Consider the following 15,552-nt stretch of genomic DNA (forward strand, 5'->3'; position numbering starts at 1 on the left):
ATTGGCACGTGTGATGCTGGGGACCTCCAGGAAGAGATCAATCCACTTGGCATTTCTGGTGAAGATGATTGCAAATGCTTCAGCCTTGTCTTTTGCAATCGGGTGCTGGGCTCTCCCATGTTGAGAATGGGATGTTTGTGGAGAAGTATCCACCAACCTTCACAACTGGTGTGGCAAGACTGGAACTTTGATCTGTTAGTGGTGGGATCACTTGTCTGTCAATAGCATACTGCATCTGCTGTTTAGCAGCATGTAATCCTGTGTTGTAGCTTCACTGGGTTAGTACCTCATTTTTATGTATGCCGAGAGCTGCTCCTGGCATGCTCTCCTAGACTCCTCACTGAACCAGCATTGGTCCCCTGGTTTGATGGTCATGGTAGAGTGAAGAATATTCTTGGCCATGAGGTTATAGTTTGTGGTGGAATATAATTCTGCTGCTAATGGCCAGTTTTGAGCTGCTGGATCTGGTCTGAATCTATCCCATTTAGCACAGTGAGAGTGCCACATAACAGAATAGAGGGTATGTTCAGTGTGAAGATGGAATTTCATCTCCTCAGGATTGTGTGGTCGTCACTTCTATCAGTATTGTCATTGTCAGATGCATTTGTGACAGGTAAATTGAGGACAAGGTGAAGCAGATTTTGTTCCCTTATTCTCTCGCTATCTGCTGTAGGCCCTGTTTAGCAGCCATGTCCTTTAGGGCTTGGTCAGTAGTAGTGCTACTAAGCCACTCTAGGTGATGGAAACATGGAAATAGAGAAATTATGGCACAAAGGAAGGTCATTCAGCCTATCATGTCCAAGCCAGCCAAAATGAACAATGCAGCCTAATGCTACTTTTCAGCTCTTGATCCATAGTCCTTTTTTCAAGTTTTTCAAGCATTTCAAGTGCACAGCCAAGTGTTTTTCAAATGCAATGGGGGTTTCTGCTTCTGCCATCCTTTACAGGCAGTGTGGCTGACCCCCGCCACCACTCCCCACCCCCCCCCACGACTCTCGTGAACAATTTCTCCTTGCCTCCCCTTTAATCCTTCCACAATTACACTATGCCCCCAGTTTTTGACCTCTGTGCTAATAGAAATAGGTCCTTCCTACCCAGTCTATCTAGGCCCCTCACAATTTTGTACACTTCAATTAAATCTCCCCTCAGCCTCAACAATTCATGTTTCCAATCTTTGTTCAGAGCTAAAATTCTCCATTCCTGGTAACATCCTCCTAAATCTCCTCTGTACCCTTTCAAGTACAATTGCATCCTTCCTGTAATACGGTGACTGGAACTGTGCACAGTATTCTAGCTGTGGCCTAACTCTTATGCAGTTGTAGCAGATCCTCCCTTCTGTGAGTTGTCATTTTACAGCACAGAAGGAGGCCATTGAGTCTATGCCATCTCTCCCTAGAGCAATCCAGTTCACCCCATTTGCTCCTCTATCCCTGTAGCCCTGCAAGTTTATTTCCTTCACGTGCCTATTCAATTTCCTTTTGAAAGCATTGATCGTCCCTGCTTCCACTACCCTCATAAGCAATGCATTCCAGGTCATTACCACTTACCACATTTAAAAAAAAAAAAAAAATCCTCCTCTCATTAGGGCGGCGCAGTGGTTAGCACCGCTGCCTCACAGCTCCAGTGACCCGGGTTCGATTCTGGGTACTGCATGTGTGGAGTTTGCAAGTTCTCCCTGTGACCACGTGGGTTTTCACCGGGTGCTCCGGTTTCCTCCCACAGCCAAAGACCTGCAGGTTGATAGGTAAATTGGCCATTATAAATTGCCCCTTGTATACGTAGGTGGTAGGGGAATTGAGGGAAGGTGGAGATGTGAGAGGGTAATGGGATTAATGTAGGATTAGTATAAATGGGTGGTTGGTCGGCACAGACTCGGTGGGCTGAAGGGCCTGTTTCAGTGCTGTATCTATAAATAAATAAATTTCCTGGCTCCTGCATCTCCTTTTGCCCAAAACCTCAACTCTCTGTCCCCTAGTCCTTGTTGTCCAGCTAATGGGAACAGATTTTCTTTGTCTAACTTATCTAAGTCTGTCATAATCTTGTACACCTGTATCAAATCTCCCCTTAATCTCCTTTTGCTCCAGAAGAACAGCTCCAACCTAGCTTTGCGGCTAAAATCCCCCGGAACCATTCTGGTAAATCTCCTCTGTACCCTCTCAAGGACCCTCCCGATCCTTGTAAAGCGTGGTGACCAGAACTGGACACAATATTACACTCTAGTTGTGGCCTAACCAGAGTTTTCCAAAGGTTCAGCATAACTTCCTTGCTTTTTGCAGAAGGAGGCCATTTGGCCCATCGTGTCTGCACCGGCTCTCTGAATGAGCAGTTCACTTGTGCCATTCCCCCACAACTCTGCACATTCTTCCTTTTCAAATAACCGTTTCATTCCGTTTTGAATACCTCGATTGAACCTGCCTCCATTACACTCTCAGGCAGTTCAGATCTTAACAGCTCACTGCATGAAAGTTTTTTTCCTCCTGTCGCTTTTGTTTCTTGTAAGGAACTTAAGCAAGGAGTTAGGGCTAAAAGGGGTCATGAAAAGTCATTGGCAAACAGGATTAAGGAAAATCCCAAGGCTTTTTATACAAACAAAGAAAATTACAGCACAGGAACAGGCCCTTCGGCCCTCCAAGCCTGCGCCGATCCAGATCCTCTATCTAAACATATATAAAGAGCAAGAGGGTAACCAGGGAAAGGGTTGGCCCACTCAAGGACAGAGATGGGAATCTATGCGTGGAGCCAGAGGAAATGGGTGAGGTGCTAAATGAGTACTTTGCATCAGTATTCACCAAGGAGAAGGACTTGGTGGATGATGAGCCGAGGGAAGGGAGTGCAGACAGCCTCAGTCATCTCATTATCAAAAAGGAGGAGGTGTTGGGTGTCTTGCAAAGCATTAAGGTAGATAAATCGCCAGGGCCTGATGGGATCTACCCTAGAATACTGAGGGAGGCAAGGGAAGAAATTGCTGGGGCCTTGACAGAAATCTTTGCATCCTCATTGGCTACAGGTGAGGTCCCAGAGGACTGGAGAATAGCCAATGTTGTTCCTTTGTTTAAGAAGGGTGTCAAGGATAATCAAGGAAATTATAAGCCGGTGAGCCTTACGTCAGCGGTAGGGAAACTATTAGAGAGGATTCTTCGGGACAGGATTTACTCCCATTTGGAAACAAACAAACATATTGGCGAGAGACAGCATGGTTTTGTGAAGGGGATGCCATGTCTTACTAACTTGATTGAGTTTTTTGAGGAAGTAATGAAGATGATTGATGAAGGAAGGGCAGTAGATGTTATCAATATGGACTTTAGTAAAGCCTTTGACAAGGTCCCGCATGGCAGACTGGTACAAAAGATGAAGTCACACGGGATCAGAGGTGAGCTGGCAAGATGGATACAGAACTGGCTCGGTCATAGACAGAGGGTATCAGTGGATGGGTGTTTTTCTGAATGGAGGGATGTGACTAGTGGTGCTCCGCAGGGATCAGTGCTGGGACCTTTGCTGTTTGTATTATTATATAAATGATTTGGAGGAAAATGTAGCTGGTCTGATTGGTAAGTTTGCGGACAACACAAAGGTTGGTGGAGTTGCGGATCGTGATAAGGATGGTCAGAGGATACAGCAGGATATAGATCGGTTGCAGACTTGGGCGGAGAAATGGCAGATGGAATTTAATCCGGACAAATGTGAGGTAATGCATTTTGGAAGGTCTAATGCAGGTGGGAGGTATACAGTAAATGGCAGAACCCTTAGGAGTATTGACAGGCAGAGAGATCTGGGCGTACAGGTCACAGAAAGTGGCAACGCAGGTGGATAAGGTAGTCAAGAAGGCATACGGCATGCTTGCCTTCATCGGTCGGGGCATAGAGTATAAAAATTGTCAAGTCATGTTGCAGCTGTACACAACCTTAGTTAGGCCACACTTAGAATATTGTGTGCAATTCTGGTCGCCACACTACCAGAAGGACGTGGAGGCTTTGGAGAGGGTACAGAAGAGGTTTACCAGGATGTTGCCTGGTCTGGAGGGCATTAGCTATGAGGAGAGGTTGGATAAACTCGGATTGTTTTCATTAGAACGACGGAGGTGGTGGGGCGACATGATAGAGGTTTACAAAGTTATAAGCGGCATGGACAGAGTGGATAGTCAGAAGCTTTTTCCCAGGGTGGAAGAGTCAGTTACTAGGGGACTTCGGTTTAAGGTGCGAGGGGCAAAGTTTAGAGGGGATGTGCGAGGCACGTTTTTTTTTACACAGAGGGTGGTGAGTGCCTGAAACCTGCTGCCAGGGGAGCTGGTGGAAGCAGATACGATAGCGACGTTTAAGAGACATCTTGACAAATATATGAATAGGATTGGATTAGAGGGATATGGGCCCCGGAAGTGCAGAAGGTGTTAGTTTCGGCAGGCATCAAGATCGGCGCAGGCTTGGAGGGCCAAATGGCCTGTTCCTGTGCTGTACTGTTCTTTGTTCTTTTACCAATTACTTTAAATCTGTGCACTCTTGTTCTCAATCCTTTCATGAGTAGTAACAGTTTTCCTCTATCGACATTGTCCAGGCCCCTTAAGTGTAGCGCCCAGAACTGGATACAATACTCCTTCAGCTGAGGCTGAGCTAGTGTCTTGTCCAACTTTAACATAACCTCGATGCTCTTGTGCGTTATGTCCCTATTAATAAAGCCCAGGATACTGTCTGCCTTGTAAACTGCTCTCTCAACTTGTTCTGCCACCAAAAATGTACACCCGGGTCACTCTGCTTGTGCTCCTCATTTTATGTTGTCCCTCCATATTCTTCCAACTAAAACAAATCACTTCCCGTTTCTCTGCATTGAATTTCATCTGCCACCTGTCTCCTCCACCTCCCCATTCCACCAACTTGCCTCTGCTGCCTTTCTTTAATGGCTGTGTTTGCCAATGCAACCACTAGGTGGCACAGTACTGGCACTTGCGCAAATGCATCCTCATCGACAGACATGACACTGTGTGCAACATCTCTGGCAGCGCCAGTAATAAAAATGGTGCCGCTCGATGTTACACAAAGAAATTAACCCAAACCCCCTTACCCCTCAATGGCCACGATCGTGCCTTACCACCCCCCAAAGTACTCTTTCTCAATCATTGCTTCGGTTCCCCGCACCCTTCTGCGATCGCCAAATCCGCGCCCGACTTCTTGCTGCTCCATCCTGCCATTCTCTGCTGCACCCGACTGGTCACCGTTCCCTCCTGCCACTTGCACTTCACCTCGCCGCCCAAAGAAGTGGCAGGATGGGGGACTGGGGCATGGAGTCTTAGCGGTGAGGCGGGAAGTAAGTCGCGGGATGGAGTGGCGACCAGTCAGGAGTGGCAAAATGGAGCAGCCAGCAGGCTGGCGCGGGAGGGAGCAGGGAAGAGAAGTGACGATGGAGGCTGCTTTCCAAAACTCACGCTTGAGGCTGACATCCCTTTGTGTGATGACCTATTAGTGCTAGCAAAGCTCAGGTGCAATTTGCGCGTGCGCAAGGATGAATGCGTTCAGTGCACGTGCGCAGTTCAGTCTGCAGTGATGACATCTGCGCTTGGCTGCATTGACAGACACTCCATTCTTTAATTAACCTGCATTTGTCCATGTGACTATTAATTTTATCCTAATTTCTAGAAGTTTTCCCATCACTGAAGTTAAACTGACTTTCTTTGAGTCAGGCCAAAACATCATATTTCCACATGGCAATCTGATCTTGTCACTCTCAAATCTTATTAATCACAGTTCGCACATTCACATATGCACAGTAACCCTGATTTAAATTTTATTTATTTCTCCCTTACTCTGACCCCACCTATGAAATTACTATTCCTTATTCTAGTACTATCTATCTCTCCCAGTATTCTCTGCACCTTGGTATTGCTCTCTGATATTATTTCTTGGTTCCCAAAGCTGCCAAGTTGGCTTAAACCCTCCCCAGTAGCAAGAGCAAAATGCCCCCCAAGGGACTCAGTCCCGGCTCTATTTAGGTGCACCCTGTCCAGCCTGTAAAGTCCCATCTCCCCCAGAGCTGGTCCCAGTGTCTCAAGAATCTAAAGCTCTCCCTCCTGCATCATCTTTCCAGCCACACATTCATCTGCTTTATCTTCCTGTTTCTGTACTCACTTGCATGTGGTACTGGAAATAATCCAGAGATTTTTGAGGTTCTGCTTGCTAATCTTCTGCCTAGCTCCCTGAATTCTGACTGTGGGACCACATCCCTTTTTCTGCCTATATCTCTCTTTTCCTTTTCAAGGACATTAGTGAACCAGAATCACAGAATAATACAGTACAGAAGAGGCCCTTCGGCCCATCGAGTCTGCACCGATGCATTAAAGACACCTGACCTGTCTACCTAATCCCATTTGCCAGCACTTGGCCCATAGCCTTGAATGTTATGACTTGCCAAGTGCTCATCCAGGTACTTTTTAAAGGATGTGAGGCAACCCGTCTCTACCACCCTCCCAGGCAGTGCATTCCAGACTGTCACCACCCTCTGGGTAAAAAAAGTTCTTCCTCAAATCCCCCTTAAACTTCCTGCCCCTCACCTTAAACTTGTGACCCCTAGTAACTGACCCTTCAACTAAGGGGAACAGCTGCTCCCTATCCACCCTTTCCATGCCCCTCATAATCTTGTACACCTCAATCAGGTCACATCTCAGTCTTCTCTGCTCCAGCGAAAACAACCCAAGCCTATCCAACCTCTCTTCATAGCTTAAATGTTCCATCCCAGGCACCATCCTGGTGAATAGCCTCTACACCCCCTCCAGTGCAATCACATCCTTCCTTTAATGTGGCGACCAAAATTACACGCAGTACTCCAGCTGTGGCCTTACCAAAGTTTTATACAAATCCAACATGACCTCCCTGCTTTTGTAATCAATGCCTTGATTGATAAAGGCAAGTGTCCCATATACCTTTTTCACCACCCTATTAACCTGCCCTTCTGCCTTCAGAGATCTATGGACAAACACGCCACGGTCCCTTTGTTCCTCGGAACTTTCCCGTGTCAGGCCATTCATTGAATACTTCCATGTCACATTATTCCTTCCAAAGTGTATCACCTCACACTTATCAGGGTTAAGTTCCATCTGCCACTTTTCTGCCCATTTGACCATCCCGTCTATATCTTCCTGTCACCCAAGACACTCAACCTCACTGTTAACCACTCGGCCAATCTTTGTGTCATCTGTGAACTTACTGATCCTACCCCCCACATAGTCATCTACGTTGTTTATATAAATGACAAATAATAGGGGACCCAGCACAGATCCCTGTGGTATGCCACTGGACACCGGCTTCCAGTTGCTAAAACAGCCGTCTGTCATCACTCTCTGTCTCCTACAGCTAAGCCAAATGGATTCTTGTGACAATCTGGTAGTTTTTTCATCACCAATACTATCTTTATTCCAGATTTATTTAATTAATGGAATTTCAATTCCCTTGCTACCATGCCGAAATTTGAACTCTTGTCTCTGGAGCATTAGACCAGGGCTCTGGGTTGCTAGTCCAGTAACAATTCCATTATTGCAGTTAACGCGAACAAAAACGGAAGACTTTATACAAACTGAATACCAGAGAATATTGAAATAAAAACAAGAAATGCTGGAAATACTCAGCAGGTCTGGCAGCATATGTGGAGAGAGAAGCAGAGTTAACATTTCAGGTCAGTGACCCTTCTTCAGAACTGGCAAATATTAGAAATGTAAAAGGTTATAAGTAAGTAAAGTGGGGGTGGGGCAAGTGATAACAAAGGAGAAGGCGTAAATAGGACAAGGTCACAGAATAGCTGACCAGAAGGTCATGGAGCAAAGGCAAACAATATGTTAATGGTGTGTTGAAAGACAATGCATTAGTACAGATAGGATGTTAACAGACCGAAAATTGAACAGCCGCAAGTACAAACATGAAAAAAAAAGTGGGTAAGCAAACTGAACAAACTAAGATGACAAATTAAATAAACACAAAAAAATTTAGAAAAAAAGGAGAGAGGAGGTAAATGGGCAGGTATTGCACCTCCTGCGATTGCAGGGGAAGGTGCCATGGGAAGGGGACGAGGTGGTGGAGGTAACGGAGGAGTGGACCAGGGTGTCACGGAGGGAACGATCCCTTTGGAATGCTGACAGGGGAAGGGAGGGGAAGATGCGTTTGGTCGTGGCATCACGCTGGAGGTGGTGGAAATGGCAGAGGATGATCCTTTGGATATGGAGGCTGATGGGGTGAAAAGTGAGGACAAGGGGAACCCTGTCGCGGTTCTGGGAGGGAGGGGAAGGGGTGAGGGTGGAGGTGCAGGAAATGGGCCGGACACCGTTGAGGGCCCTGTCAACCACAGTGGGGGGGGAATCCTCGGTTGAGGAAAAAGGAAGACATATCAGAAGCACTGTCGTGGAAGGTAGCATCATCAGAGCAGATGCATCGGAGATGGAGAAACTGGGAGAATGGAATGGAGTCCTGACAGGAGGCAGGGTGTCAAGAAGTGAATATTGAATGCTTGAATATTAACTTTTTTTTGCCTCTGCTGTATATTGCTTGTATTTTCTGTTATTTCGGATTTCAGGCACTGACATGCTTTTTAATCAATAAAACTTACTCTCTGCAAATACAAGCAGATATACTGTTGTACTACAATCTCAAGTAGCAAAACTGTGAGAATATCTGTTTCAACATGTCTATCAGATTGGTGTTTTTTTTTTCCTTCTCTAGGTTGTAAGTAACCGCTTCTTGTTGAGTGTTCTCCCTTTGGGTGGACATGAATGTAGTTTGGTATATCATCATTTCTTGGATTACAAATTTTGGCAGTCCAGAAAATTTTGGCACTGATGGATAGCAGTTTATTGCCTGTGTTTCCATTCACGACAAGATCATGGTTTCTGTCATGCCATGGGATTGGGGAGAAGGAGGTTTTGGAGGATAAGTCTCCCCAGGATTATTTTTGTGTGTGAAACCAGGAGCTGTGGAGGAGCAATAAGAATTGTGTCCATGTTTTCACGACCAGTGCGAGAGGTCTAGAGTTCCCTTTCAGCCTTCACCTGGTCTTACCGTAACAGGGTTTAATTTTAAACACACTGTTTTTAGCTCCCCCTTGGTGAATCCTTGTTCACCGTTTGCCAATTATAAGGCAAAGAAACCAGCACAAACAGGTTTTCTTAGGTTTAAAGAAGAAAAGTTGAAATTTATTAAACTTGAACTTAAACTCTATTTTGCTTAATGCCTACGGATACACGACTCCCCCCACGCTAGCATGCATATGTGATACACACATGCAAATAGAGACAGGAAAGAGCAGAAGAAAAATAAAGTAGAAATGTCTGAGGCAGTATCTGAAGAGTTGTTGCGGTTCTTTGAGCTCTCCATAGAGTCCTTGATTACAGGTAGATCTTGCTTTTTGTTGAGGCCCAGTATTATTCTTAAACCTTGTTCGTTGAAGGAGACTTTTTTCTCTTGGGATTCATGTGTGGATTCAGAGGCATGTGAGAAAGAGATGGGAGCAGACAGGAGAGAGATCTTTAGTCTAGGAGCAAACAGACACTCTGCCTTCAAACTCTCTGTGGCCAGTTCAAAAGAAAACCCTGGAACAGCCAGGGAGTCATGTGACCAGCTGGTCTATCCCTTGTGGATTGTATCCTTAGGCCCTGGAATGCACTTCCTCACCTTCAATGCCTGTTAGTATGTAAATGTTTTTTTCCAGCTACGGCTGATCTGTTTACCAAGTCATTTCCTCACTGCAACAACAGTTTAAAAATCAATGTTCATGACAAAATGAATGTGCCTCATTCTTGGCAGGTGGGGGTCTAGCATGACAATGTACACAAACCAGAAAAGCTAGTGTACAGGTACAAAGAGTAATCAAAAAAGGCTAATGTAATTGACAAGGGAAACTTCTGTTGTAGTCTTGGTCAGACTCCATCTGCAGTAGTGTTCACTTTTGGCCAACTAATTTCAGCATGATATATTGACCTTCGAGGAGGTACAGCATAGATTACGCTGAAAAATTAATTCATTTAGCTTCAGAATTAGAGGACAGGTTGCAAAAACCTGGCTTTTATTTTCTTAAATATAGAAGATTGCATCAATCAAGGTGTTTAAAATTATAAAAGGATTTCTTCCTCTCTTTGGCCTCCTTGTCTCGAGAGACAATGTGTAAGCACTTGGAGGTGGTCAGTGGTTTGTGAAGCAGCGCCTGGAGTGGCTGTAAAGGCCAATTCTAGCGTGACAGATTCTTCCACAGGCACTGCAGATAAAATTGGTTGTCGGGGCTGTTACACAGTTGGCTCTCTCCTTGCGCTTCTGTCTTTTTTTCCTGCTAACAGCTAAGTCTCTTCGACTCGCCACTCTTTAGCCCCACCTTTATGGCTGTCCACCAAATCTGGCGATCTCTGGCAACTGATTCCCACGACTTGTGATCAATGTCACAGGACTTCCTGTCGCGTTTGCAAACGTCTTTAAAGCGAAGACATGGACGGCCGGTGGGTCTGATACCAGTGATGAGCTCGCTGTACAATGCATCTTTGGGGATCCTGCCATCTTCCATGCGGCTCACATGGCAAAGCCATCTCCAGCGCCGCTGGCTCAGTAGGGTCTATATGCTGGGGATGTTGGCCGCCTCGAGGACTTCTGCGTTGGAGATACGGTCCTGCCACCTGATGCCAAGGAGTCTCTGGAGGCAGCAAAAATGGAATGAATTGAGACGTCGCTCTTGGCTGACATACGTTGTCCAGGCCTCGCTGCCGTAGAGCAAGGTACTGAGGACACAGGCTTGATACACTCGGACTTTTGTGTTCCATGTCAGTGCGCCATTTTCCTACACTCTCTTGGCCAGGCAGCCGCAATCCTGTCGCTGAGTCTCTGCAGACACTTTTCTGTGTGGGATGTTACTGCAGCATCGTCAGCAAAGTGGAGTTCCCTGATGAGGACCTTCCGTACTTTGGTCTTCGCTCTAAGACGGGTAAGGTTGAACAACCTGCCATCTGATCTTGTGTGGAGGAAAATTCTTTAAGACTTGAAGTTATAAAAGGATTTGAGAGGGTGGATGAAGACAAACTACTTCCTCTGGTGGCAGAATTCAAAATAAGAGGGTGCAGTATTAAAATTAGTGTCGTGTCATGCCAGAGTGAAATCAGGAAGTACTTCACACACAGTAGAAGAAATCTGGAACACTCCACCAGAAAATATTCTGGATGCTGGAACAATTGGAGCTTTCAAGACTGAGCTCAATTGAGTTTTGTTCCGTAAAGGTATCCAGGGATATGGAGCAAAGGCAGATGAATGGGATTGAGGTGCAGTTCAACCGTGATCTAACTGAATGGTAGAACAACCTACTGTTTCTATGTTCTTATGCAAGCTGCCACTAATAACTTATATGGTGCCTTTTCACTTAATAAAACCAAGCCAAGATTCTTCATGAGCATTATAAAACAAAATTTTATACCAAGCCACAAAAGATGATATTTGGGCAAGTGGCCAAAATCTTAATCGAGGAGAAAGGTATTAAGAAGTGTCTTAATAGGAGAAAAGCGAGAAAGAGAGGGAATTCCAGAGCTTAGGGCCTAGGCAGCTGAAGGCTCAACCACCAATGGTGAAGCAATGAAAATTGGGGATGCTCAAGAGGCCGGAATTAGATGAATGCAGATCTGAGGGTTGTGGGGCTGGAAGAAATTGGAGATAAGGAGGGGTGAGGTCATGAATGGATTCGAAGACAAGGATGAGAATTTTAAAACTGAGGCTTTGCTTAACCGTAGGTCAACAAGCACGGGGTGATGGTTGAACAGAACTTGGCACAAGGAAGGCCACAGGGAGCGGTGTTTGGGATGGCCTCAGGCTTACACAGGGTAGAATGTGGGAAACTGGCCAATTGTGCATTGGAATAGTCAAGTCTAGCGGTAACAAAGGTATGGATGAGGGTTCCAGCAGTTGAGCTGAGGCAGAGACACAATCGGGCAAATGTTACACAGAGGTAGAAATAGGCAGTCTTCGGTGATGGCGAGAATATGTTGGAATTAATAGAGTCAAATCCTCAAAGAGAAAGTCTGGGGGAAAAAAAAAATGTTGGGCAGGATTTCTCTGATCCAAAGTGGATGACCTCACACTTCTCCACCATTGAGCTCCATCATTTTTTTATTCATTCATGGGATGTGAGCATCGCTGGCTCGGACAGCATTTATTGCCCATCCCTAATTGCCCTTGAGAAGGTGGTGGTGAGCCACCTTCTTGAACCGCTGCAGTCCATGTGGGGTCGGTACACCCACAGTGCTGTTAGGAAGGGAGTTCCAGGATTTTGACCCAGTGACAGTGAAGGAACGGGTGTTGTCATGCAACCGCTGCCTTTGTCCTTCGAGGTGGTAGAGGTCATAGGTTTGGAAGGTGCTGTCTAAGGAGCCTTGGTCTGTTGCTGCAGTGCATCTTGTAGATGGTACACACTGTGCGTCAGTAGCGAAGTGAGTGAATGTTTGTGGTTGGGGTGCCAATCAAGCTGGCTACTTTGTCCTGGATGGTGTCGAGCTTCTTGGGTGTTTTTGGAGCTGCACCCATCCAGGCAAGTGGAGAGTATTCCATCACACTCCTGACTTGTGCCTTGCAGATGATGGATGGGCTTTGGGGAGTCAGGAGGTGAGTTACTCGGCGCAGGATTCTTAGCCTCTGACCTGCTCTTATAGCCACAGTATTTATATGGCTACTCCAGTTCAGTTTCTGGTCAATAGTAGCCCCCAGGATGTTGATACTGGGGGATCCGGCGATCATAATGCCATTGAATGTCAAGGGTAGATGGTTAGATTCTCTCTTGTTGGAGGTGGTCATTGCCTGGCACTTGTGTGGTGTGAATGTTACTTGCCACTTATCAGCCCAAGCCTGAATATTGTCTAGGTTTTGCTGCATTTCTTCAGTATCTGTGAGGAGTCGTGAATGGTGCTGAACATTGTGCAATTATCGGCGAAGATCCCCACTTCTGACCTTATGATTGAAGGAAGGTCTTCGATGAAACAGCTGAAGATGGTTGGGCCAGGGACACTACCCTGAGGAACTTCTGCATGATGTCCTGGAGCTCAGATTGGAGCTCACTTGGTCTCTGTTCCTCCTTATCTTCCTGCTTCCATCTACACAACTTACTCTGCCTTCTAATTTCGTGCCACCTGCAAATACAACTTTATCCTTTCATCTTAGTTATTAATATGTATGGTGAAAAAGCTGACTCCTTAGTACAGATCCTAGTAGAACATCATTTGTCAGATCCTGCCAATCAGAGAACACTATCTTTATCCCTACTCTCTGACTGCTACGTCCTAACCAATTTTTGACCCACCCGCATTCAGCTGCATATAAGAAAATGGAATTGTGCAGTACATCTGCACTGGTAAAGAAACCAAGTATATCGTGTGATTCAAATTGAAAATAGTTTATCCTTTCAGCATTTTCTTAATGCATTGAAATTTGATGTGCTGCTTTGCTGTTTTTCAGAAATTTGATGGATCTTCTAAAACAAACTGCTGTTCATGGGGAGAGCAACTCTGTCCTAATTGTTGGTCCCCGGGGAGCAGGAAAGACTACGGTATGAGCTTCCTGTGTAACTTACTCTGTATTGCAGGATTCTTAATGAGGCAAAATGCTATGCCAGGTTTTGGGGTTGGAGGGGGGTGGGGAAAGTTAGTGAAATGTTAGGAGTCACCTTGACTGGCTGTCGGAAGAAAGCATTCTAGCCCTCAGCGGCATTTAAATTTGCTTGCTCTGAGTTTTGTCATTTTTCTTGTGATGGACTGATGGCGGAAAAACATATTCTGTTTTCCAGGCTGTAGAGGGAATATGTCAGCAGTGGAATTACTAAATGGGCATCTGTTACAAAGATAATCTTAATGGAGAGGATTATGGAGTCGGAAGCTGCGCTTGATGTAGACTAGGTTATTAGTTTGGTTATGGCTCTGAACGAGCATCTTTCGTTAGTTTCTTTCCCATCTTCCCTCATGCCCTCTCTGAGCTCATCCTGTCTGGAGACACGCCTCCTGCTCCCTCAACCCTATTCCCACCAAACAGCTTGCTATCCAACTTCCTTTCTGTTAGCTGATATTAACCTTTTTATTCTCTCCTTGGGTTTGCTTGCTCTCTCGCGCTCGCTAGTCCTTGAACCTTCTTGAACTACTGCAATCTGTGTGTTGTGTGTACTCCCACTGTGTTGTTAGGGAGGGAGTACCAGGTTTTTCATACAGCAACAGTGAAGCTACAGCAATTTATAGTTCCCTGTCGGGATGATTTGAAGTGGAGGGGAACATGCAGGTGGTGGTGCTAGCATCCTTCTGCTGCTCTTGTCCTTTTAGGTAGTCGAGGTAGAGGGTTGGAACAGTGCTGTTGAAGAAGCCTTGGTGAGTTGGTCCATGGTTGAATATCTCCAATCGAGTTTCTGCCCCTAACACAGTACTGAAAGGGCCCTTATCAAAGACATAAATGACATCCTACATGACTGACAGTTGTAACCTATCCCTCATCTTATTTCTCAACCTGTTCGCAGCCTTTTATTCGACTGACCACATCATCCTTTCCCAATGCCTCTCCTCTCACCCAGCTGGGTGGGACTGCAATTGCCTGGTTTGATTCTTAACTATCCAGTCATAGCCAGAGAATCAACTGCAATGGCTTCCCTTCCTATTCTTACACGTTACCTCTCTGTTTCCCCCATGAATCTACCATTGATCCCCCTCCTATTTATAATCTACATGCTGCCCCTCAGTGACTTCATTCGAAACACATTGGTTTCCACATGTATGCTGATGACACTCTGCTCGACCGCACGCTACTTCTCTTGACTTGTCCACAGACCCTAAATTGTCAGACTGCTTATCTGACTTCTAGTACTGGATGAGCATAAAGTTCCTCCAACTAAATACTTGGAAGACTACCACTGACTCTATCCTCTGCCTGGCAACTGTCTGAGGCTGTACAAGACTTTTCGCAACCTTGGTGTGTTCTCTTTTACCCCTTGATTAACTTCCAGCCATGTATCTGTGCAATCACCCAAGACAGCTTACTTCTACTTCCATAACATCACCTGAGGCCCCTGCCTCAGCTCATCTGCTGAAAAAACCCTCATCAATGCGTTTGTTCCCTCCAGACTTGACTACCCCAATGCACTCCTCACTGACCTCTCGTCTTCCACCCTCCATAAACTTGGTCGTCCAAAATTCTGCTGTCCATGTCCGAACTTGCAGCAGGTCCCATTCACCCATTACTCCTGCCGCTGACCTAAATTGACATGCAGTTGAGCAACGCCTCGATTGGCTCTGGCTCTCACCCTTTATTCAAGGATTCCAATGTTTGACCAATTGCAGTCAGACTAACTGGCCTGTAGTTCCCTGTTTTCCCTCTCCCTCCATTCTTGAGTAGCTGTGTTTACAATTTGCTAACATTCAATCCTCTGGGACTTTTCCAGAATGTAGGGAATTTTCAAAAATCATAAACTGTGCATCCACTATCTCTGCAGCTACCTCTTTTAGAACCTTAAGATGTAGGCCATTAGGTCCTGGGTGACGATATTGAAAATGCTGGTCCCTTTTATAATTAAGTAGGACTCATTTCAGTGTTA

General features: G+C 45.7%; 1 long non-coding RNA gene across 1 annotated transcript in view; it reads left to right on the forward strand.

The window, feature by feature from the left end:
- The window catches only part of LOC137371915 (uncharacterized), a 45,886-nt gene extending 32,362 nt beyond the window's left edge, over positions 1-13,524 (forward strand). The window contains exon 4 of the long non-coding RNA XR_010975307.1: positions 13,440-13,524. This is a non-coding gene — a long non-coding RNA (uncharacterized lncRNA). The remainder of the gene's footprint in view (positions 1-13,439) is intronic.
- The last annotated feature ends 2,028 nt before the right edge of the window (positions 13,525-15,552 follow it).

Source organism: Heterodontus francisci, chromosome 7, assembly GCF_036365525.1.
Source record: "Heterodontus francisci isolate sHetFra1 chromosome 7, sHetFra1.hap1, whole genome shotgun sequence".
Taxonomy (NCBI): domain Eukaryota; kingdom Metazoa; phylum Chordata; class Chondrichthyes; order Heterodontiformes; family Heterodontidae; genus Heterodontus; species Heterodontus francisci.